The 26,501-nt window shown below is 41.1% G+C and overlaps 1 protein-coding gene across 3 annotated transcripts in view; it reads left to right on the top strand.

Moving 5' to 3' along the window:
* The first annotated feature begins 13,072 nt into the window (after positions 1-13,072).
* The window catches only part of Cdk17 (cyclin dependent kinase 17), a 99,845-nt gene continuing 86,416 nt past the window's right edge, over positions 13,073-26,501 (top strand). The window contains exon 1 of one of the 3 annotated variants that reach the window (XM_045152857.1): positions 13,073-13,185. The gene's annotated coding sequence lies outside the window, so the exon portion shown is untranslated. Of the gene's footprint in view, positions 13,186-13,892; positions 14,011-26,501 lie in introns of those variants that run through there. The other 2 variants (XM_045152858.1, XM_004650197.3) reach the window with 2 other exon arrangements.

Genomic DNA, 26,501 nt, shown 5'->3' with positions numbered 1-26,501 from the left:
CCTGTGAGATTGGAGAAACAGTGGTTGTAAAATCCAGGTGGGTTTTGGAAGAACAGAAGTCATACACAGGAGGTCAACGACTTCCACAGGAAGTGCTTATGAAGGTGGCAGCAGTTCGGGCAGATTCAATGCTGTAATTGAGATCTGGAATGCCTTTCAAAGGCCCATGTCTTCAATGCTTGGTGGCCAGCCCAGAGGTGGCAGAAACTTACAAGATGAGGCATAGGGGAGGTCTTCTGATCGCTGGGTGCATGCCTTCAAAGGCAGCTGTGGGACCACACTCTTCCCCTCTCTTTCATTTGTGGCCATAAGTAAATGGGCCTTCTCCCCTTTGGGCTCCCACCATAATGTTCTATGGCAACGCAGGTCTAAAGTAATGCAAGCATTCTTCCAGCAGCAGAATCCTAACTTTTCTCTTTACAAGTTGATTTTCTCGGGTACTGCTTGCCTGAAAACATAGTATTCAGCACTGGAGGAGTTGAATGAAGTATGGCAGCCAACTGGGCAGGAAGGAACCTAACCAAGTGAGACACTTCTTTCAAATTTTTTTTTAAATTTTTTTATTTTTTAGCCAGAGCTAGATGAGAGAAAAGGAGAGGGAAAGAGATATAATTGGCGTGCTAGAGCCTCCGCCACTGCAATTGAATGCCAGACACTTGTGCCACCTAATGGGCATGGACAACCTTGTGGCTTGCCTCACCTTTGTGCACCTGGCTTACATGGGATCTGGAGAGTGGAACATGGGTCCTTAAGGCTTCGCAGGCAAGCGCCCTAACCACTAAGCCATCTCTCCAGCCCCAAGTGAGACACTTCTTTCCCTAAGCAATTCCCAGGTATTCTTTGGGGAAACCTTCAGGGAGGGGTGAAGAAGGCCTTGAAACAAAGGTCATAAAACTGTAGTCAGCAGAGTAGAATAATTATGAAAAGTTTTGGGAAATAAGTATCTCTGATAAGTGAAGACTGTGATACAAATCTACTCCAATGCTACTAAAACATATAAATAGGAAACAGCAGCTAGAAAGCAAGCCTGAAAACCATGTTATTGTACTAGAGTTGAGAAATTATGTTTGGTTTTCTTTAACTTCTTAAAAAATTTTTTTGTATCAATGTTGTGTAATTTAATACCAAAGAGGCAAAGACAGAAGAAAAAAAAATAATATATCTGAAAAATATAAAATTCTTTAAAGTCTAATTTTTTTTTTTTCCTGCCATTCCTCCTCTGTAATGTTTTCAAAGACTATTTTCAGCCTTCTTCTCATTTGAACTCATGCTTTCTTTGAGTAAATCTGATCACTCCCCTCCAGGCTCAATCATGGTATAGTTTGAGGCTTTTGTATTTTGCTGGCTTGGTGTCACTTGTATGAGCCATTCAGACTTGCCTGAATCTGAGTTGGAAATACTTGGTCTTCAGAAAAGAGCTGAGATATCCAGTTTGCAAAGCAGCAGAAGGCATGAGTCAGATGCAGCAGAAAAGACAGAATTACTCTGGTGAACAACTGAAAAAAAACAAAACTGAGATGTCAAACTTGGAAAGTGAAGCTATTTTAGATAGATGTTGGGAACTCTTCTATGTAAGAAGTTGGAGTACAATATTTCCCTTGAATACTTTTATCATATAAACACAACTAAGTTTGTTTCTGAAGATTATTTTAAGATAAGTTGTTAAAGATTTATGGTATGTCTCCATTGTGAAATGAAATGTTTAACCTTTATAATAAAAGTTTAGTACCTACCTTAATCTTGCTCTGTACAAACACCAGACCCAAATTTTATATGACTCCACAGTCATAACTATATGTCACAAATGCTTTAAAAATAAAGGTGTGGGCAGTAACCAAATAAATTTCAAAATTTTAGTTTTCAAAGAACTGCCATGTAGCCAAGACTCATAAAGAATGGCACATCCCATGCATGATTTGGCAAAAGACTTAGAGGTCCTTTATAGAGGTCTTGGTTTCATTTTTTTCATTATCTACTTATCAAACCAACTATATGAAGAGAGGAACCTACCTCTTGTCTCTACATATATAATAATTATTTTGTTTTCTAAAACTGAGTTACCGTTAATAATGGAGTTATTGCTAAAAAGCAATTGGCATTTGAAATAAGCAACCAAGAGCAATAGAAGAAATGAAAGTAGGCTGCACTAGGGTATTAGGTCAAACGACATGTTAAGCATGTCATAGGGCAGAGGTCACCACTCAGGGTACTTCGCTCTTTACAACATTAGCCATCAGTCCACTTGTCCTTTGTGAACATTGTAGCCTGCTTTGATTTCTTACTCCTCCCACTTCTCCAAGCTGGAAGTTGTCAACCCCTGAGCAGAGTATTCTAGCATATTCATAAACTTTTACAGTAAGATCTTTCCTCTTTATGAGTTATGATCGGGTCTTCTTTCCTTATGTCCTCTCAGCTCTCTGAGGATAGACACTGCCTTCTTTCTGTGCTTAAAGTTCCTGAAGACTCAAAACACAAACTGTGGCTGGGCGTGGTGGCACATATCTTTAACCCCACCACCTGGGAGACTGAGGTAGGAGGATCACTGTGAGTTCGAGGCCAGCCTGAGACTATATAATGAATTCCAGGTCAGCCTGGGCTAGAGCGAGACCCTACCTCAAAAACAAAACAAAACAAATAAACAAGCACAACCTGGAAAGGGTTACTGTAGCTGAAAACTAAACATAAAATTTGGGGATGGCTTATAGTGCCCAATCTTAAAATTGCCTGAATACTTCCACGAAAGTCAGTTGAGATGTATAGTTGTTCTTATAACTGCAATGTATAGAAGGCAGATAAAGACTCTGGTCATGTGAATTGGTATCCTTACAGGATAATCTTTACAGATCACAGACTGCATGTTTGTTTGATTCTTATGAGTTGGTCTGGAACCTTCACGTTCTGCATCTAAGGTAATGCCAACATTATCTAACATTATGATGGGTGATACATAAAAATATAAACATCTATGTTTTTATATTTTTGTCTCAATGGAGCTTCTAATTAACCAGAGAGTGTTTATTTTTTTCTCCATTTCTTCTTTCTAAATATTGTAGTGCTTCTTCATAGAAGACAGATTATTTCTCTGGAGTATTATAAACTTAGATCTCTGCCTTCCTTGATGCATTTTCCTCAGCGTACTTTTCCATGACTTTTATAGTCATGGCACACGGGAGTGGAAGAAAGAACACTAACATTTATCCCTTGCCTGCGAAGTGCCAAATATTGTGTGAAGCACTTTTATATTTGGCATCTCCTTGAAGCTTCATAAGAAGCCCTAAGATATATCCATTTTACATTGAAGAAGCAGAAGTTCAAGACTAACTATCTTTCTGTTCAGCAAATAGTGAAGCCGAGATCCAAAGCCAGTCATTTCAGTTTGAATCCTATAGACTTTCTACTGCATCAGGTAAAAACCTCTGTGAATATTTGTGCAGAATAATAATAATAAGAAATCCCTGGTACATTTTATTCAATCCCTGCCTGGATGTGTGGATAGAAAGCAGTGAAAAAAAAATGAAAAAAAGGTGTGTGTGTATGTGTGTGTATATCTATATATGTGGAGAGAGAGAGAGAGAGAGAGAGAGAGGGAGAGAGAGAGAATGCTAAGCACAGCAATAGGTCTGTTTACAATGATGTGAATTATCCAAACATGGAAAATATGTTTTTAAAATATTTTTTATTTCCGGGGGGGGGTAAGTATGCCAGGGCCTCTTGCCACTGCAGTCTTTATGTGCTTCCTGGGGAATTGAACTCAGGCCCAGAGGCTGTACAAGCATGCAACTTTAACCACCAAGTAATCTTCTCAGCCCAAAATGTCTTTTTTTTTTTCAAGGTAGGGTTTCACTCTAGCTCAGACTGACCTAGAATTCATGATGTAGTCTCAGGGTGGCCTCAAACTCATGGCAATCCTTCTACCTCTGCCTCCTGAGTGCTGGGATTAAAGGCATGTGCCACCACGCTGGGCCCCAAAATGTCTTTTGATAGACCATGTTAATCCAAATTTTAGTCCTATAAAGAAGTTTTCTTTTAAGCAACAAAAGTAGACTTCATAAAATGTCTTTGCAATTCTAAGTGTATAAAATATTTAGCATTTCTGAATCTTCCAGTCAAAGTCTAATTGAAAGACAGGTTATTTTGTGAACTCAAGAAACTCATTTTAACTAGTGATCTACAGAGTACCTAAAGAAACAGGGTACCCTCCTGTAGTTGTCCACTTCATGCTGCTGGGATGAACGTCCAGACCAGACACAGTTTGTGGAAGGAAGAGGGGATTTATTTGAAGCTTACAGATCCAGGGAAGTTCGAAAATGGCAAAAAAGAGAAAACCCACCACCAAAAGCAAGAGCAAAAATCCTGCAGCCAAACCACAGAGAACCCAGGCAGAACTCAGGTACTTTGCATATGTTAGAGTGGAATTCAGATCTGCCCTCAGTGACACCTCCTCCACCCCTGTAGCTGGAAACCCAAGAAGCTTTAATAAAACTCCTGAATCCTCCTGAATCTACTGGAGGACATTTATTCAAACTACCACATCTACCCAATGGCAATCCCCTCCTGGTCTCCAGGGGACATCCCACTACTTGTACAAAAGTTGTACATTTCAAAGATCACAAACATAAAAAAAGAAATATTTGTATTACATGAATACATGAGGTGAACAATATTTCAAACTTTTCTGATGATTTCCACATTGAGGAGGTAGACAGAGAAGGAGCTGACATTTATTGCAAATTCTAATCTGCTGTAATAGGATCTGTTGGGCTTACCAGGTCAATATTTTCTATAGGGGTTAAGTACTTTTCAGATAAGCCCCGCCCCTTACAGTTGACCATGGCTTCACTCTTTGGTACCATGGAGAGGTATCTGTCAGAAAAAGAGATGGCTCATGCTTTTAATCCCAGCACTCAGGAGGCAGAGGTAGGAGGATTGCTGTGAGTTCAAGGCCTCCCTGAGACTACATAGTGAACCTGGGCTACCTTACCTTGGAAAAAAAAAAAAAGAAAGAAAGAAAGAAAAATATAATCCTTCCCTGACCCTAAGGCTAAAAACCACCTGTGGGTTAAGTGATCTGACTTTTATATGGCTGTGCTTAAAGAAAGCCTGCATTTCCAACACTGTTAGAAAATTCAGGCTTCTATAGACAGATCAGACACGAGTTTCAAATGTCATTAAACAGCACAATGGTTAGGTAGTATTTTCTATTTTCTCATAGTATTATTTGGATATGAGTTCATGTAATAAACTGTACAATTTCAAGTGTCCTGTTTGATAAGTTTTCACATTAAGCATATACCCATGTAGACAACAGTACCATAATATAAAGCAAAACAATAGCAACAGAATGACAATCATGTTTTACTTATTTAGTTATTTTTATATTTTGGTTCTTCAATGTAGGATTTCATTCTAGCCCAGGCTGACCTGGAATTCATTATGTATCCTCAGGGTGGCCTGTAATTCACAGTGATCCTCCTACCTCTGCCTCCCAAGTGCTGGGATTAAAGGCGTGTGCCACCACGCCCTGTGACAACCATGTTTTATCATGACTGTGAGTACTTTCATGTTCCTTTGTCAATTTCCCTCTCTCAACTACTGATCCACTTTTCACCAGTATACATTTTCTTGCATTTCCTACAATTTTATAAAAATCATATATAACCATATAAAATATATATTTTGTTTCAGCCTGTGCTTTTACCACTCCATATAATTATTTGGGATTCATCCATGTCGTTGTATGTGTCAGTATGTTAGTCCTTCTGTGTGGTTTTGTTTACTTTTTTCCCACTTATTCCTTCCTTTTTCCATCTTTGCAGTTCACTTTGTTTCATTTATTAAAATTACTTTCTCATTTTTTTTGGGGGGGGAGCCCAACAACTGGCCTTTTTTAAATGTGTTGTATGTGTGTGTACGAGAGAGAGAAGTGAAAGTTGGTGCACCAGAGCCTCCAGCCACTGCAACTGAACTCCAGATGCGTGCACTGCCTTGTGCACATGTGCGACCTTGTACGCTTGTGTCACCTTGTGTGTCTGGCTTACATGGGACCAGACGAGTTGAACATAAATCCTTAGGCTTCACAGGCAAGCACCTTAACCACTAAGCCATCTCTCCAGCCCAAAATTTCTTTCTATAAATTGCAGTTTTTGATAATGCTCTAGGTAGTTATCTGGGGACGGTAGATACTTTTGGTCTCAAACTAGCCCACATCTCTTTCTTCTCACTTCTCTTAATAGCACCATTCAGTCATTTGGACAGCTGTGTCTTCGCCATTCCCACCTTCCCCATTCAACCTAGTATGGTGGGGCATTTCTAATCAGGGGGTAGGCACATGACCCAAGTTGCCCTTCAGAGCTATCCCCTCCCTTTTAGAATTTTCTGAATTTCTGAAGAGACCTTTTTCCCTTAGATTAGGAACTGTGTTACAGTCAGCTTTCCATTACTATAACAGCAATACCCAAAACAATCAATTTAAGAGTTAGAAAAGTTTATTTTCTTTCATGGTTTCAGAACTTTTAACACATCATCACATTGCCTTCTTGCTTTAGGCCAGGAGCAGCACAACATATTGTGGTGGAGGCCTGGCCACATATTGTTGGCTAAGAATCAAAGTGGAAAAAAAAAAAAAAGGCTGAGATCACAGTATCTTCTTCAAGGTCAAGCTCACAGTGACCTAACTTCCTCCAAGAAGGCTCCACATTTTAAAGGTTCCACAGTCTCCCAACAGTACTACGAGCTGACAACCAAACCTTTTATTCATGAACCTCTGGGGTAACTTAACCTCAACCTCTGAAGGAACCATATAAATAATTCCAGAGCTGTCAGGAAACCTGTAAAGTTCCCACGACCCCAGCTTCTTTGGAAGCTGAGTTCAAGTTCAAGGCCAGTCTGGGCAACTTAGTGAGAGCCTCTTGTTTCAAATATAAAAGTAAAGAGAGGATGTGGGATATAGTTACATAGTAGAATGCTGGCTTAGCATGTATGAGGTCTGAGGTTCAATCCCTAGTCCCCCAAACGAAACAAAACAGACACAATATAAATCAAATGAGGTTGGCACAGGGCAATGGTGTTCCAGGTGGACTTCCCAGGGCTACCTGACAAGAAAGCCTGCTTGTCTGTGGCCCTTTGCCTTTGAACTTGATGAGAGTATAGCACACTGTTCCTGACTATCAGTTCTAACTTCCCTTCTAATTTTTTTTTTTTTTTTTGGTTTTTTGAAGTAGTGTTTCACTCTAGTCCAGGCTGACCTGGAAGTCACTATGTAGTCTCAGGGTGGCCTTGAACTCAGTGATCCTCCTACCTCTGCCTCCTGAGTGCTGGGATTAAAGGAGTGTGCCACTATGCCTGGCTCCTTCCTAAATTTTTGATTTTGCAGCAAACTCTTTCTATACTCTCGGCATAAGGGATTCAGATACTGCAGAAGCTTTCCTGGCTTTGGGGAGAAAGCACATGCATATGTCCAGGCCTTAGCCAGCCACTCAACTGCTCTGGCCACATGGGCAAGGAGTGACTGAAGGACTGAAGCTGACTAATTGGAGCTAGTGCTGATCCCACTGAGGACGTTGCTTCTTCTTTTCTCCGAGATGTGAACCTGGAAGTACAGAACTGCAAATATCGCAACCATTGGTTTGACCTAGTTGGGAAGGAGCCAAGGCTGCAAAAGGTGGAACCCAAAGGAAAGCAGGCAGGCCCCAATGACATCATGAAGGCTATTGGCTGAATCATCCCAAAGCCATCACTACCCCAGCCCTTTCCAGTTATGTAAGCAACCAGATCCCTTTTTGGTATCAGTTACTTGAGTTGGTGTTTATGTGACTTAGGACATGTGCATATGTGTTCACGTGCGTGTGAAGGGCAGAGGTCACTGGTTGGGTGTCTTGCTCCATCTCCACATATTATTACTATTATTATTTTGAGACAGGGTCTTTCACTGAACCTAGAGCTCACCAGCACTGCTGGTGGCCTGAATTCAGGTCTCCAGACTTGTGTGCTTTCTTCTCTGAGCCATCTCCCCACCTCTGTTTTCCTAAGTAGAAAACACATCAGTGTAGTTAAGAGAGGGGGGACACAGAGAGGCAAGAAGGGAGGAAAAACCACTTAATTCTCCCTTAGTCTCTTAATAAACCCTTACACGGTGCCTTCCTGGAAGTCTGAATCCTAACACTCTCTACGCATTTTGTCAGCAACTAGAGAACAATTTCATTTTAAGACAAAATGTTGGAAGATCATGTCTAATTTAACTGTCAAGACTGAGTTTAGTTTCTGGATTTGCTGACCTTGTAACAACATAGGCATCACTGTCCTGAAAGCTTTTGTTAATTCTCCCCAGCCTGGACCAAATATCTTACAGATTCCAGTTCTTCAAATCTGATCGTTTACATGGAAATACAGAGGGTATCTCCCTTCCCAAATTTATAAATTGTAAGTCAATGGAGATTCTCTGATAATGATTTCAAACAGATCTAGTTTGGTGATGTCTCTATAATCAACATTTTTTTCACATTTAAAAAAGTTTCTATTATTCATTCATTCATTCATTCATTCATTCATTCATTTCAAAGGAGTGGGGAGGGGAAGAGAATGAATGGGTGCCCCAGGACTTCGGGCCACTGCAAATGAACTCCAGATGCATGTGCCACTTTGTACATCTGGCTTATGTGGGTCCTGGGGAATCTACCCCTGCTTGTTAGGCTTCACAGGCAAGCTCCTTAACTGCTAAGCCATCTCTCCAGCCCTGCAATCAACTTTACAATGAAGTCAACCGCTGCGTCATTATACCAGGGTATGCAGCTGCTTTGCAGATGTTAACAGTGTGCAAAATGTAAAAATTAATGATGGGGTAAGGCTAGGTATTTTATTTGCAAAGCAGATTTAAGAAAGAGACCTTTGGCAATAGTTTTCCCCTCACATAGCCTTTCATTTTTAGCAGACGTAAACTTCTTTTCTCCAGGCAAGTTTAGGAGAAGACAGCTGATTGCTGCCCCTTAGCCAGATCTCCTTCGCTCTTGTTGCAAACCAAACCAAACCAACAAAACACTTTCTAGATGATTCGGTCTAATTAAGAATGGGCCCAGATAAAAGTTTTTTTTTTTTTTCTAAACTTTGTAACATAATTAATTTTCTTAAGAATTTGAAACAATTATTGAAAACTATCAAGACATTCAGGTGTGTGGAAAATCATTTCACAAATAAAGCTCTGTTGGTGTTGTATGGTCAGCATTCATCAAGCTTTATTGTGTAGCACTATCTAGAAAACTTGTAAAACATAGTTTGCTGGCCCCCACCTAAGCTGCTCTGGCAGGAATAGGACGTGAGAACGTGCATTCACAGACTCAGGGACCTCATTTTCCAAAGCACTCACGTGCAGCGCCTGAAAAGCAGCGTACTTCTTTTTTTCTGTATCTTCATCTAGATATGCCTGATACTTGTTTCCCAAGCAGTGTGACACTGAGAGTATGAATCACAGCAAAGGTTCTGGCTCCATCCAGTTTTGGTCTGTCCATAGTCACCACCTTTTCGATTTGCTCATCAATATTTTCATAAATACCCAACAGTTCTTTTATCCTATGGTCAAGACAGTTCAACATATGTCCTAATTACCTTCTTATTTCTGTGAGAAAGCACCTGACCAAAAAGTAGCTGATGGGAAGAAAGTATTTATTTTGGCTCCATGATGGCAGGGGAAAACATGGCATGAGCAGAGAGGGTGGATGTCACCTCTGCCTCAGCAGATGGAAAACAGCATCAGGACAGTGGATCAAACGAAGAGTGGCAAGCCAGGGCTAGTAAACGTCAAGGGCCACCCCTAACACAGCTCCTCCAGCAAGCTCCACCTCCCAAATTGCCACCAGCAGGGGCCCAAGTATTCAGAAAACCAGAGTTTATTTGGAACAGCTGATTCAAACCACTACAATATATGTTGGTCTCAATAGAAGGAACATTATTTTCAGTCTCAGACCTCAAGGCTTTCAGTATGTAAAGGTGCACTTGATTTTCTGGAAGGTTTAAAAAAATAAAGAAAAAATTTGCATTTTCCAAGTGGATTTGAACTTGGAGTTCTTCCTATATGCATCTCCTTCACCAAATACTAAGGCATCCCATATTTATAGTTTGGAAACTATTCAAGTAAAAAAGCTTGTAAGTAAAAATAATTGCTATAAAGTTACAACCAGAGCTGGGCGTGGTGGTGCACGCCTTTAATCCCAGCACTTGGGAGGCAGAGGTAGGAGGATCACCATGAGTTCGAGGTCACCCTGAGACTACATAGTGAATTCCAGGACAGCCTGGGCTAGAGTGAGACCCTGCCTCGAAAAAATAAAATAAAATAAAATAAAATAAAATAAAGTTACAACAATGATACTGCAACTGGTGAGAGGTCGACATTTATTGAATGATTTAGAGAAAAAACCCAAGCCTTTAGCCTCTGCTGATCATTGGGTCTTTCCTGAGCTTACCACCTAAAACGCCCCTTGCCACCTCCTTCCTCAATTTTATTTCTTAATCTTTCCTGATTACAAATTATTGTATGAATTCTTTAAGTGATTGACATGTTTATTGCTTATTTCCACAAACAGAATACTAGGAAAGTGCCTTGTCAGTCTTTATCTCTGTATCTTTAAGGTTTAGCATAACATCTTGTCTGTGCTGTGTAATTAGTAAATTTTTTTTGATTGGAAGAACAAGTAGATCATTAATTAATTATCTAGATTCTAATGATCAAAATTCTAAGATGGCATTATGATAGAAAGAATATATATATTGATTTTTCAAGGTAGGGTTTCACTCTAGTCCAGGTTGACCTGGAATTGACTATGTAGTCTCAGGGTAGCCTTGAACTCATGGCGATCCTCCCATCTATGCCTCCCAAGTGCTGGGATTAAAGGCGTTTGCCACCAGGCCCAGCTAGGAATAAATATTCTTTAATTGCTCTGAATGAGGTAGAATGATCTTATTTCTAATGGGCTCATTCCAATCCAATGAAGGGTTTGAAATTATGGATACTGAAACATTTTTGGTGACCTTGAATGTTTATTAAGATAACAAAAACATCTACAACTGTTTTGAAAATAAGTATGTGAAAATTCTTGCCATAAAATAGGTCATGTATAAAAATACATCTTTCCAAATGTAGAACTCTGAAAATGATACTCACTCTTTCCATATTATAAAATTGTTTGTAAATGTATATATATGTGTGTGTGTGTGTGTGTGTGTGTGTGTGTGTGTGTGTGAGATTTCTAAAAATCTTAAGGGAAGGTTGTCATATATATATTTTATATATTTGCATCTTTTATGGTAAACAAATGCTGTGTGTACTGCGTAATTATTGCTAACCCAAGGTTCCTGGTAATTTTAGAAGCATGAGAAATCTGACATGTGTAATCGTTGGATATTATAGCAGATGCATCGCATTTTGTCCAACAAAATGAGAGAAGTTAGCAGGTAGCTAGAGTGAGACCGTGCTTCGAAAAAGCCAACAGCAGGTAGTATTTTTTGTTTTTCAAGGAGTAGGGACTCACCCAGAAATCCAAAAGGACGATTTTCAGAAATCCTTAGGACACGACTTGAAAGTGCATTAAAAATGGATTGTGTAGCCATGAGGGTGAAAAAGAAAAAGCAAATCTTATTTCACAAGCCTTTGATGTGGTTCATTTCTTTTTTCCTGTTGAGGATGTCTACATCCGGCCCTCATTCTCTTCTTTCAGTACTCTCATCATCTCCCTCTAGGGGTATAAGTTTGTCTTTACTTTATGCTTTTATCCCTATTGTGGGGTGCAAAAATATGGGTCAGAATCTCTTTAGTTTGTCATCACTTTCACTCTGCTGTTCATTCCTGAAGTAGCTTTCAGCCTCTGGGAAAGAAGAAAGTAAAAACATTTACAGAAACTGGGCCAACCTTTCTGGCCTGCGTGGTTCAAGAAAACAAAACCTAACTGCCTGCAAACAGTCCTTGCTGGTCTCAGAGCACCTTGTCACTTTGTCACCACGTTCAGTTCTCCCGTTACCCCCCTGATTACCTTTCATCCTAGCTTGACCCTCAGTTGATGACCCGGGTAGAGTGGCCAACAGTAAAACCACCACCAAAACCCTGTCGTTTAAAGTCAACCAATGGTGTCGTGCACGAACGACTGCTGCGCGGAGAAAAGTAGCAGCGATCAGTTGGCCTCGGTGTGGGCCACGGAAAGCCCCACGGGGGACTGTGACACGGATGCTCTGTACCATGAAGATTTGCATGGTGCCAGACAGAGTTGTTGGTTTTGTTTTCGGGGAGGGGTGGGCAAAAATGAGAATAAAGTGCCTGATTTGCCCAGCCAAACTGCCGTGGACAGGTCTTCCCGGCTCCGGAAGGGTCCCCTAGCCCAGAAACACCGAAGCCACTCCCCACTTCTTCCACCTTAGCGAGAGGGTTTCCTGGGGATGCCCCGCCCCGGCCCCGCCCCTCAACGCCCAGGCCCCGCCCCCAGAGCTCAGGCCCCGCCCCCGGAGCTCAGGCCCCGCCCGCCGCCGCCGCCTTGGCCGCCGGCAGGGGTCGCGCTGCCCCCGGCGAGCCGCTCAGGCGGGGGCGGGGGTAGCTCCGGCGGCCGGTCGCTTTTCTCCGCCGCCGCTGGTTGGATCGTTTCAATAAAAGTCTTTTTTTTTTTTTTTTTTTCCTCGCTCGCTCGCTCGCTCGTTCTCCTCCGGGGGAACACAGGCGGAGGCGTCCATCCGCAGGCGCCGAGGGAAGACAGCGACGCGCACGCAGCGAGCGCCAGCGCTTCCCCCTCGCCACGGTTCAGCCGCAGCGCCGAGGACGAGGCGTCGTCAGCCCGGCATCGCTGCCGTCCGTCTCGCTCCCGCTTCGCCTTCTCCTCCTCCTCCTCCTCCTCGGCGGCTGTGTGTGAGGTGTGGGGGGTGGACTACTGGGCCGCCCCGCGCGCGGCTCTGCGGCCCGGGGAGCCATGTTGACCGGGGGGCTCTGACCACGCGTGAGGTCACCCGTCGGCCCTCCGTGGACCCCCCTCGGCGGACACCCCCTCGGGCCGGAGCCGGAAGACGGCCGCGGCGGCGGCGGGCCGAGGCCTGAGAGCCGCCCAGGGGCTGCCGGGCCGCTGGGAGCGGGACGCGCATCCGGTTGCCGCGGGCGTTGACGGAGCCGCTTTCCCCTTCGCGCCTCGCCTCGCCTCGGGACGCGCTCCCCCGGACTCGCTGGTGAGTCGGCCGCGCCGGGACAGGGCGGGCTGCGTGGGGGGCCGGGCGGGGATCGAGGACGTGGGGGCCGGGCAGGGCAGGGCGGCGGTACCGCGGGGAGCCCTAGGGCCCCCGCCGGGCCAGTTGGGAGTGACGACGGGAGGGCGACACGGGCCGCCGCGGACGGAGCCCGGGTGCAGTGGGGTGTCTTGCCCCGGCTCCTTTCCCGGGAGACGCCGGCGCTCGGCTACCGTCCGGGGTCTCCCCCGGGGAGGCGGAGGACGGGAAGGGGTGGAAAGCCCTCCCCCCCCCTTACCCCATCACCGCCACCCGCACCCCGACACACAAAGGTCTCCCCCGGGCGGGGAAGGAAGGGCCGCGGGCGGCGGGAGGTGGGCGAGGAGGAGGAGGAGGAAGAGGAGGCGGCGGCGGCGGCGGCGCTCCCAGCTCCTTGGCGACGGCGCCGAAGCTTCGCGCGAGTGGGGAGCGCGGAGGAGGAGGAGGAGCCCTCGCGTGGGGGAGCGGGCAGAGACAAAGATGAGGGCAGCCTCCTGCCGGCGGGTCACACCCCGGAGTGCCCGCTCTCGAGCGGAGGTGGAAAAGGGAGTGTGGGAACCCCGAAGAACCGGCCCGTGCAGCGGGGTGCCAGGCTCGTCTCGGGAGCAGTCGCTTTCTTCAGCATTTTTTTTTTTTTTTTTTGTACCTGATGCTTTTGCATCCCAGCTCAGCTTGGGGTAGCTCTAGATTTTTCTTCCTCCCATCACCCCCACACTGCCACATCTCTCCTCTCTTGTGGTTGCCCACTCATTCCCCGCTTCTACTTTTCTTCACCCACTCCTTTTTCGGGTAAGCAGTGTTTTTTGTTTTTTTTTTTTTTCTTTTTTTCTTTTGCGTTCAGCTTGGAGAACGTTTGCTAATGACAGGATGCCTGAGCTTGTTCTGACCCTGAACTGCCTTGAACTCTCCTCTTGCTTCCTCCCACCTTTTCCTTTCTGGGACCTACAGTGTCACATGGCCACTAACAGTTAGCTTTTCTTCTTCAAAAATGGCAAAAACATGTAGATGAAATCCACAACGCCTCGCCTTTATGTTTATTAATACGTGCGTCGAAGATAACGTCGTTGGTTGTGTTTGATCGCCTCTTTAAACCACGTTGGTTTTCAAGACACAGAAGTGGCAGATTTTGTTTTGAGTCTAGGCTATTTCTAGGGTCAACAAAGTGTACTCCTGGCTGTAGACCTCCTGTCACTTAACAGGAAATGTTTGACCTAAAGACAGACAGTGCTTGCTTCCAAACTTTACCCAGTCTCTGTTGAGGGGTTTCTTTTAAAAGGCATTTGGGCAAGAAGATCAAAGTAACAAATATGAGTTACTGTTTTAGATGGACTTTTTTGACCATTGAGCTGAAGAAAATGAATGGGATTCTAAGACCTTTGAACCGTCGTTTACTTGACCTAAACCTTCCATGAAAGGAGAAATACCACTAAATCAAAATTTAAGAACAGATTTGCCGGTGGTAATACCATTGGTTTTATTTTGTTCTTTTATAAGCCCAAGGAGTTGGTTTATTTATGAGACGTTGGGATGTGGCTTTGTTAATGAAGTCATTCTGTAATTCTGACTTCTGCATACTTCCATAAACAGTGGGCTCAAACAAAAGAAAAATGTGACTGCATTTAAGAACTATTCTTTTATGTTTATTTTTTAATGTCATGAGAGAGACTGTAGGAATGTGAAGCGTGTTGTCCTCTTCTCGTGTAAGCCATCTCTCATGGACCAGAAACACTTAACAGTTTTCTGTTCTTCAAAGAAAAAATGAAAGTCTTTGAATTTAAGCTGACTCAAAATTAGCTTCTATTATTTCACTTACAATGAAAACATTACCACAATTTAAAAGGAAGAAAATAAAAATAAATCTGCTTGATGTCAGTGCATCAATGTTGGTATCACTGTAAGAATAATCATATTTTGCAGCTTGCCGCCTTTAACATGCTAGCTCTATGAACATAAGATACTAAAGTGTAGGGACCAGTCTCTGTATTTTGGTATTTCCTATACCACCCCATCACTAAAATGTTTTAGAGACGCTTGTGAAGTTAGCAGGTCGTAATCAGCATTTTACATAACATAACACACTTATGAAAAGGACATATTGAGGGTGCATTGATTTTTTGTTTTGTTTTCTGAATACTGCTTAGATAACCAAAATTTGTGTTACTGGAAGGAAATCTACCAGAAAGTTAATAAATGTCCTGTAAGGTGGGATTTATTGATTAGTTTTCTCTATTTTTACAAATTTTCACATTACTTTTACAGCTGGAAAAAAATTAAAATTAAAGCCTTTTAATATTGTAACTGGCCTGCTATGACAAGAAGGTTTTATAAAATATGTAATTCAGTCTTAATCCTTCAGTTCAGACCAAGGAAGTAGCTGTTAGTGTTAGGTACTTAAAATAGTGTAGTCTGACACATGTAAGTAGGTTGTCAAATGGACAAAGCTACACACGCGTGCGCACGCGCGCGCGCGCACACACACACACACACACACACACACGATGAAATTAGAGGAATTGACTCAATATGTTTGGTAGCTTTGACGTACTTAATCTCTGGTAAGTCATGGGTTTTTCAAAAAAGTATCATAGTTTAGCTGTTTACTAAGGTGATTTTTTTTTTTTTTGGTATGTCTGTTGATATATTTAATTTTCAGATACTGGCTCAATCCTGCAATTATGGTGGGAGGATATGGCATACAAAATCATTTGCTTTGCTCCCTCAATCCACCCCCTTACTTTCAACAATGCATTTTCCTTTTCCTTCATTGATGAAATAGTACATGTGAACAATAGAAGCTGTGCCACTGAGGAAACTGTTCAAAAGGGGTGACGATGCTCTTCCTTAATATAAAAAACCTGGGAACACAGTTTTGTTTTGTTTATTTTCTCCCCATTTTCTTTGTTATTGTGTAGTAGAACTGGATATTTCTAAGACATTCTAGTCTATGCACAAATAGAGCATCATGACCTGGCATTCTACTAGCAGGCTTTTATTCTTTCAGGGTGGATAATTACTTAATGAATTTATTGCTGTATTGAGGGGGAAAAGCCATTATATATTAAATCCAGCTTATAAAAATATTCTCTTGGGTACTCTTATTTTAAAAATTTTCTCTCCTTTTATGCAAAGACTAATTTTAGGTTCTTTTGAAATTGAACTGATGATTTTGCTTAATTTTTTAATAGGAAATATTTGTTACATTTTATAAAATGATCATGACATTTTATGGATTTTTGTTTGTTTGTTTGTTTTTTTGTCATGGTAGGGTTTCACTCTAGCCCAGGCTGACCTGGAATTCACCATGTAGTCTCAGGTGGCCTTGAACTCAAGGCAACCCTTCTAGCAGCATTTTTATGTTTTAAATGCTGAAGGCAAGGAATAGGTTTGTGGTATTTACAAAGTACTTTCTGTAGCATTTGTGAAGTAAACTTTCTATAGTAGAAAACTAGGTAGATAGCTCACTAACATTCAATCTGTAACATTGCCATTTTCTTTGAACTAGTGGGGAGAGGACTGATAAGACTGGTTCCTATGGGTTCTTACTGTCATTAGTGAATTCTTTGTCATTATTTTGCTCATAGTATAATTGGTTTTTACTTTCTTGTGTGTGTATTTATTTTTGATGACTGCAAAATATTGATCTGAAAAGAGGAATTGCCAAGGGCTTGAATGTTTTGAGTATAGCTTTGTGTTCTTACCCTGTTTTACTCTTCCTGTTGGCCAACTTGAGAAATCAATAGACTTGTACCAGTAAATCTAATAATGTTTTATGTTCTGTAGTAACATACAAGAGTAAGTATTTCATTTGAGGAGGTGGATTTTCAGATCTTTTGTCTATGGTAGAGGTAAGGGACATGAAAACCATATTACCTTTCAAAGTCCCTTTTCTTTTTTCCAAGGTAGGTTTTCACTTTAGCCCAGACTGAGCTGGAACTCACTATGTAGTTTCAGGCTGGCCTTGAACTCACCGTATCCTCCTCCTTCTGCCTCCCAAGTATTGGGATTAAAGGAGTGTGCCACCATGCCTGGCCAGAGTCTCTTTATAAAGATATTTTTTGAGGGACTAGATAGATGGCTCAATGGTTAAGGAACTTGCCTGCAAAGCCTGTGAAAGGTCAGGTTCTCTTTCCCAGTCCCTACGTAAAGCCAGGCACACAAAGTGGTACATGCCATCTGGATTTTGTTGCAGTGTCTAGAGGCCCTGGCACACCTATCTCTCCTCTCTTCTTTATTTGCTTATAAATAAATAATGTGGGGCTGGAGAGATGGCTTAGCAGTTAAGTGCTTGCCTCTGAAGCCTAAGGACCCTGGTTTGAGGCTCAATTCCCCAGGACCTTTAGCCAGATGGTCCAGGAGGCGCACGGGTCTGGAGTTCCTTTGCAGTAGCTGGAGGCCCTGACGCACCCATTCTCCTTCTCTGTCTGCCTCTTTCTCTCTCTGTCTGTTGCTCTCAAATAAATAAAAATAAACAAACAAAAAATAAATAAATTGTGTGTGTGTGTGTGCGTGTGTGTGTGTGTGTGTGTGTGTGTGTATGATAAGGTCTCTCTCTGGCCCAGGCTGACCTGGAATTCACTATGTATTCCCAGGGTGGACTCAAACTCAACAACGATCCTGTGCCACCACTCCTGGTTAAAATATGTTTTGATATGATTCATCTAAATCTACTAGGTCTTACAGGGTTTTGCTACGTGGCCCATGTTGGTGTGCATTGCCACGGCTGGTTTGTAGATTTTTTTTTTTTTTTTTTTTTTGAGGTAGGGTCTTGCTCTTGCGCAGGCTGATGTGGAATTCACTATCTAGTCTCAAAATGGCCTTGAAGTCACAGCCATCCTGTACCTCTGCCTCCTAAATGCTGGGATTAAAGGCATGTGCCACCATGCCCAGCCTGTAGATGTATTTTTAATCAAGGATTTATTGGTATTCTTTATGCATAAAAGAATATGAATGTTGAAAAAAATACCCCCTCTAAATTAGACTTGGCTTTGTGATATAATTAGATTTACATTTATTTATTCATTTATTTTGTTTTTTTGAGGTAGGTCTCACACTTCATGATCCTTCTACCTTTGCCTCCCAGGTGCTGGGATTAAAGGCGTGAGCCACTACACCCAGCCAATTTACTTTCTTTTAAAAAGTTTAGGTCTAGAGTGATGGCTTAGTGGTTAAGGTGCTTGCCTGTGAAGCCTAAGGACCCAGGTTCAACTCTCCCATACCCACGTAAGCCAGATGCACAAGGTAGTGTGCGTGTCTGGAGTTCATTTGCAGTGGCTGGAGCCCCTGGTGTGCCCATTCTCTCTCTATCTGCCTCTTCCTCCCTCTCTCTTAAAAATATATATCTTTTAGAAGTTTATGTGTACTTGTTTTTTTTTGTTTTTTTGTTTTTTGTTTTTTGTTTTGGGTTTTTGAGGTAGGATCTCATTCTAGCCCAGGCTGACCAGGAATTCACTGTGTAGCCTCAGGGTGGCCTTGAACTCACCATAATTCTCCTACCTCTGCCTCCTATGTGCTGGGATTAAAGGTGTGGGCCACCATGCCTGACTTGTTTACTTATTTTGATTTTACATTTGTTAAAGTTAGTTTTCCTACTTGGACCATGTGCTATCTGTGTTGGCCATATATCCTTGTGACAAAATAACTTAAGAAAACCAAGCAAAGAAGCATTTATTTTGGCTCACAGTTTCAGAGGTTCCAGTCCATGGTTACTTGGCTTTGTGATTTTGGGGTTTGTGGTGAGGAAGAGAGCATGATGGCAGGGAGCAGACGGGTGCAAAGTTGCTGAACTCATGGTAGCTGGGAAACAAAGGCACAAAAGGGCCCTGGGACAAACTATATCCTTCATGGTGACATCTTAAAGGCCTCTTTCTTCAACTAGGCATTACTTCTTAAAGTTTCTGCATCTCCCATAGCCCATTGACTTAATAAACTCATTAATAGATTAATTCTCATAAGATTAGAACCCTCATGAATTATTCATCTCCCAAGGGGCCCTGTGTATAAATATTTCTACAGTGGGGACCAAGCCTTTAACATATAAGATTTTGGGAACATTTAAGATACAAACCATAATACCATCGAAGGGTTTTGTGACTCTGGTATAGGGTGAAAATTTTAAAATGTGTGTGGGTATACACACACACACACACACGCACACGCACACGCATGTCTGTTGGCTTTTGATATTGATATAGCTTATTTTATTTTTTTAAATTAAATTTAGTTATATTTATTGAGGGAAGTAGAGCCAAGGAAAGGCACCCACGTGGCAAGACATCCCATGTGGAGGGCCTGGGGAAAATAAGCATGGAAAGAAAAGAGAAAAGAGAGTTCAAGGGTCTTCTGCCATGTTGCTGGAGGGGATAGAGAACCCATGCGGAGAGTAAGGGCTATGGGACCCTCACAACTGGAAGTTCCCAAGTCATCAGAGAGAGACAGGATTGGCGTATTTTAAATCAGTTGTAAAATTTGTATCTTTATCCATATGTGTAATGAATGAAAATGGAAATATGAGACCAGATTATGCTTTTTAGTAATAACTTTATATTAATAATTGATCTTTATGATACAAAAGCAATACAATTAGTGGTTTACTCTAATGGGTAGTAGCTATAAAAATGATTGTTCTGTAGCCTTCTGGTCTCAATCACTTCAGTTTATTTACTCTTACTTAAACAATATTTCCACCCCTCACAGAAATTAAAGGAGATCCATATTCGTCATTCATTTAACAAGTATTTAGTGAGCTTCTGGTGTAAGTGAAGAAGTACTCCACACGTTTCTTACTCAGACTCTTACTCTTACATTTATGGGTATATGGTAGAGACAAAAGTACTTCAAAAGTACTGTTTTTTGATACAATCTTTATATTTCTTCTTATTATTATTTCATTTTAGAGAGAAAGAGAGACAGAGGGAGAGAGAATTGGCATGCCAGGGCCTCAGCAACTGGAGTTGAACCCAGATGTTTGGGCCACCTAGTGGGCATGTGCAACCTTGTCCTTGTCTCACCGTTGTGCAGCTGGCTAATGTGGGATCTGGAGAGTTGAACATAGGTCCTTAGGCTTCTCAGGCAAGTGTCTTAACAGCTGAGCCATCTCTCCAGTCCCAATCTTTATTTTTCTGTGTGGTTTGGTTCTTAATCATAGGAGACTAAAACTACTTTTTGATTTTTTTTTTTCCTTCTGATGTGATAATGGAAACCAGAGCAGTTATGTTTCTTTAAATAGCCTGAACTATGGTTTAGGCTTTTGAACTGAACCTGAGACATGTTTGATAGTCTCTGGTGTATAAATTACATATGTGTAATGTTTAGAATGACATATTAGTGGTGTTGTGGTGCATGCATTTAATCCCCGCACTTGGGAGGCAGAGGTAGGAGGGATTGCCATGAGTTCTAGGCCACCCTGAGACTACATAGTGAATTCTAAGTCAGCCTGGGCTACAGTAAGACCCTACCTTGAAAAAAAAAATGACATATTAATAAATCTGTGAAGGCAAAACCTATGACATTAGTATTGATATCATTTTTGCTTATATTTGAAGAACAGAAAATATTTCTTGAAGGTAGTCAATTACATTGAAAAGCAGTGAAAAGGGTGTTTTCTTTCTTTTTTTTTTCTTACATAGGCTACTTAAAAATAATGTTTTTGGCACATGCTTATCTTCAAACTGTAGGGAAGCTGAAGCAGGAGGATCACAGCAAGTTCAAAGCCATCATGGGGTATACAACAAACTCCAGCTAGCTTGGGCTACATAGTGAGATTTTATCTACAAAAACAAAATTTTTAAATCTTTGTCTTTTAATGGCATGTAATAGCACATTTTCTTTTGCTGTACTAGTTAGTGTAAATATTTTGAATTTTTAAAATATTTTGTGTGTACATTCACAAATAATAGGAAAATGTACAAAGATGGTTTTTTCATTGTATCCTAAATTATTAATTTATGTTTTCTCAGGGCATATATAATGGTACTTTTTAAAAAAAAAATTGTTTATTTTTATTTATTTATTTGAGAGAGACAGAAAAAGAGAGAGAAAGAGAGAAAGACAGAATGGGCATGCCAGGGCCTCCAGCCACTGCAAATGAACTCAAGACGCGTGTGCCCCCTTGTGCATCTGGCTAACGTGGGTCCTGGGGAATCGAGCCTCGAATTGGGGTCCTGAGGCTTCATAGGCAAGCGCTTAACCACTAAGCCATCTCTCCAGCCTGGTACTGTTTTTTTAATTGATGGGTTATATTTGCTTTTTAGTATATGTTAATGCTCACTGGTAAGCAAAGGTTGGTAAAAGCAGATGTATTTGTGTGAAATTACCAACAAATGAACTGAGACATTCTCCTTTTCAGTTAATATCTATATCTGTATTATTTTTTAAAAAGGGATCAGAGGAAATAGGCAGTGCTAGATGTTAGGATTTAAAAGGTGAGGAAATTGGGGTGTTAATACTATAATACTTAAGAGAAATTTTCATTTTGTTAAAAGATTTTATTTTTATTTATTTATTACAGTCAGGGGCAGGGGAGAGGGAGAGAATGAGAATGAGAATGGGCATGCTAGAGCTTCTAGCCACTGCAGACAAACTACAGACGTATATGCCACTGTGTGCATCTGGCTTACATGGGACCTGGAGAATCGAACCTGGGTCCTTAGGCTTTGAAGGCATGTGCCTTAACTGCTAAGCCATCTCTCCAGCTTGAGATTCTCTTTTTTGAGGCCAAATGTCACTTCCTGCAAAGTCTTCCTTACTGTACTCTGGCTGATTTAGGGTGATTCTCGTTTCCTTTTGACTGACTTTGTGCTCCAGAGGACCTTTTTCCCCCATTAGTTTCCCGTCTAGATTTTGTATTGTTTAATTCAGTGCTGTGGTGGGACCAGGAAATACAACATCGAATTAGTAAATTCAGAGTAATCATGACCCAGAAAGAGTCAAGAAAAGGTTTGACATAATAAAAAAAATAAAACCATAGGTTTTGAATATTGAAGGCATATCACATCTGCAGTATTTATGTGAGTATAATCTAGAAGCAGGCTGTAGGTCAACCTAGAGAGGCAGTTATTTGGCATTAAGATTTTTTTTTTTTAATGAGAAAAAGAGATAGGAAACAGTTGGCATGTCAAGGCCTCCAGCCACTGTAGTCTAACTCCATATACATGTGCCACCTTGTGTATATGTGTAAACTTGTATGCTTGTGTGCGTCTGGCTTACTTGGGATCTGGAGAGTCAAACATGGGTCCTTAAGCTTCTTAGGCAAGCGACTTAACAGCTAAACCATCTCTCCAGCCCACATTGAGAGGTTTTTTTTTTTTTTTTTTTTTTTGAGGTAGGGTCTTGCTCTAGCTCAGGCTGACCTGGAATTCACTAGGTAGTCTCAAGGTGGCCTTGAACTCATGATGATCCTCCTTCCTGTGCCTCCTGATTGCTGGGATTAAAGGCGTGCACCATCATACCCAGCAAAACATTGAGACTTCTTAATTACATGTGAGCTGTACTGATCTGTTAATGAAAATAGAAAAAGGATGTAGCCGTCTAAAGGTTGTTGTCTCTTAGGCATACTAGAAATCTAAAATTATAGAAGTATTTATATGCAAAGAACATACTTCTTTCTTTTTTAATCAGTTTTTTAATTGAGAACTTGAATTTATGAGCATACAGTATTTGATCATGTTCCTGATCCTTTCTTTTTTGGTTCCCTCTCCCCGGTCTCCCCCATCTTCTGAGGACCCTCATCTTGCAAAGTAGTCTCTTCTCTGTCCTGTTGTCTCACTCTTTTTGTGCTCCGCCATCTTCCATGGCACAGTGTTGATGGGCTCAGAACCCTGCTTGTCTTGTGGGGCTATCAGCAACCACTGTGGGGTTACGAATGTGTCAGTTGGTTCATGGTTCCTGTTGGGAGGACAGTGCCCCCAGTATATCTATGCACCCTGTGGTACTTACACTGTTTTTGTCCCCTCTTCCACAGTGTTTCCTCAGTCTTTGAGGGAATGGTAGAAGTCTTTAGTGTTGAATTCTCTACATTCTCTAATTTTCTACTTTGAAGAGTTTTGAGTCTTTCCCAGTCTATACCATGTCCATAGAGATGATTCCATGGCTACCACTAAGAGCTGAACTTAAATTCTTTCCTCAACGACCTCTGATATTCCCTGAGCCCAGGTGGGTGTGATAGTGATGACTTGTCCAGTAGTAAGCCCTGAGCTTTTTCTTGTCCTTTTAATGTGTTTGAGTCTTTTCAGCACTTGCAACCACCTGTAAAAGGAAGGTTCTTTAACCAAACGTGAGATCAGGATTAGTTAAAGGGTTTTAAACATACATGCTTAGAGGGCTGTTTGTTGGGCATAATGTTTCTGTTTAGCTAAAGGACAATGGAAGCTTCCCTCTGGGGCCTTAACCTTGTAGAATATACTTCTAAAGGTCTAAAAACAGTGGTCAATTAGAGTAAAATTTGGTTTAAGTGAAAACCTTTCATTTCTGCTGAAGTTCAGCTCTTCATCTGCATAGTCCTAGAAATAACTGACGTGATGCAGAACTGCATTCAGAGGATTGAACAGTACATTTCATGTCATTCCTGCACCCAAGTAGTTTATGTGTATAGTTGATCAGGAGTTTAGTTTTCAGAGGAATTAATGTCATTAAATAAAAACCTATATTTTAAAAACTTAAGCTTTTTGCTTATTTTATATTTTAAATATCTTATTTTTGCTTATTTATTTGGAGGGCGGGAGGCAGGTAGAGAGAAAGAATAGGTGCTCCAAGGCCGCCAGCCACTGCAGATTAACTCCAGACAAATGTGCCACCTTGTGTATCTGGCTTACCAGGGTCCTAGGGAATTGGACTTGGCTTTGTAGGCAAGTGCCTTAACTGCTAAGCCATCTCTTCAGCTCCACATTTTGTTTATTTATGTGTGTGTGTGAGAGAGAAAGAGAGAGTATGGGCATGCCAGGGCTTCTTGCCACTACAAACTCACTCCAGATATATGTGCCACTTGTGTCAGGCTTTATGTGGGTACTAGGAATTGAGCCCGGGCCAGCCAACTTTGCAGGGGACTTTATCCCACTGAGCCCTATCTCTAGCTCCTTAAAGACTTTTGAAGAACTGCAAGAGTAGATATCTTGTAATTAACATTTATTTTACATATCAGAGATTATGACTTAGTAACATCATATTTGAAGTATTGCATTTAATAGTGAACCTTTACAGTTTATGAGATTTGGGGCTTTTAAAATATCTCAGCTAATATACTCTATGTTATTTGTTATATTTGTATAACAATTTATCTATCCACATTTATTACTTGAGAAATAATGGAGGCAGCATTGTGTGTGGAATGTAACTACCATTAAGTTTGTGAGCATGGATTTTTGTCAGTTTCTTTCTACATGTTTTATTAATTAGCTTATCATTTTCTTCTGATACTTCCCTAGGAAGATAATTGAAGCATTCATTTTTGGTATAATATTTTGGAAATTGTACATCTCAAGTTACTATTTAAATTTAGAATGAGTAGTACATGCGTATTTTTTCCCATGAAGACTGTAATAACTGTTAACCATGTGCTTATTAGCTAGTTATTTGAACTCGTAAGGATCAGCTTTTATGATCTTGAGAGAGAAAACAGAACATACTTTATTACGTCCCTGGAATTAAATGAAATAAGGCATGTAAAACAATTGACAGTACTGGCTATGATTTGAGATAGCAGATAGGGGAACAAGAGGTGACAAGAAGAGGAGAGAGGACGAAAGGAAGTATGTAATATGAAAGCAGAAAGGCGGCTGAATGAGAGGAGGGGGAAAGAGGAAGAGAAACAAAAATATTGTTGAAAATACTATAATGAAACTCAATTATTTGTATGCTAAGGAATAAAATACAGTTACTAGGTATATTACTAATTATTTTTGCTGTTACTGTTCTTTATATAAATGAGAAAAATTTTGCTTGGCTGACACATTCATTCATTGATCAAAGTTCATATCATTGTTTGACAAAGACAACTGAATCACATAATATTTATTTTTAAACTGCACGTACCTCCCGGGTTTTCTAATCTGCCTCTCTCCTCATGCCCAGCTTGATATCATTCTGGTAATGAGCTTGTGTATGTTGGGGTAAGGGATAGGAGGGAGGGGCTAAATAGTATATTTATTGCCTCTTACCCAGTAGTCATAGAAATAAAGAAGGTAGGCTCTTCCTGAAAGCATGCTGATAAGCGTTCTTTCCCTTAAGGGCAAACTGATTCTTTTTGAATGTTTGTCCTTTAGCCTGCTTCACTACTTGTTTAGCTTCACTACTTATTTAGCATCTAAACCCCCTAGATGGTATCTGCTTTCTGTACTAATGACTCTTGAATAGCTGATAGAAGACTTACCAATTTAAAGAAAAATCTAACCTTGCTTCTTTTTCTGTGTCATCAAAGCTGCTTAGATGCATGTTACTTTTTATGTTATTGTGAGTCATTTTTCTTCTTCCAGAGAGTGTGTGTGAGTCTGATCTCAGGCTCTGTTCCTGAACAATGACTTCTGGGCTCGAATTCCTAATGTTTCATGTAATTCTTGATAGGTCTTGTATTTGAGCGTAGTGGTAAGGAAAGAATCCATTCCTATATAAATTTAGAGTAAAGGCAAAGTGATTTGAATGTTCCATCATTCTATCTTATTTTTCCCCTTGTTATTCTACTTAGAACTTTGTGGCTTTACCAGTTTTTTGGAAGGGAAAGGGTTGAGGGGTGCTTAAATTTATGTGTAAAGTCTTCTGTCTCTTTCATTTTGCTGTTTATCCTTTTAGTGGGTTTTGTCTTGTTCTTTTAAGTTTGTTTCTGATCAATGTCTTATTATTTTCTGTTAGCATGGTCTTAATGAGTATGCTTTGAAAACTATTACTACTGTCGTGTTTTTTCGAGATTAGGTCTCACTCTGGAAACTCACTCTGTGGACCCAGACAGGCCTCCTACTCACAGCAGTCCTCCTACCTGCGCCTTCCCGCGGTTGGGGTTAAAAGTGTGCACTGCCATGCCTGGAGATGTTTTTTTTTTTTTGGTTTTTTGAGGTAGGGTCTCACTCTAGTCCAGGCTAACCCAGAATTCACTATGTAGTCTCAGGGTGGCCTCAAATGCTCAGTGATCTTCCTATATATAATAATACAGAAACTAGATAATCTAAATTCCCTAATGTATGGTTGTGGTTATCATCTTCCAATGTTCCCTATATGCCTTTTTCATAAATAGTTTTTTTTTAATACTGCTTGTAATATAACACAATTTTAAGGTACCAGATAATTCTTTTAAACTG

The sequence above is a fragment of the Jaculus jaculus genome, chromosome 6 (genome assembly GCF_020740685.1).
Source record: "Jaculus jaculus isolate mJacJac1 chromosome 6, mJacJac1.mat.Y.cur, whole genome shotgun sequence".
Taxonomy (NCBI): Eukaryota; Metazoa; Chordata; class Mammalia; order Rodentia; family Dipodidae; genus Jaculus; species Jaculus jaculus.
The sequence above is the reverse complement of the archived record's forward strand: the minus strand, read 5'-3'. Positions and strand labels throughout refer to the sequence as shown.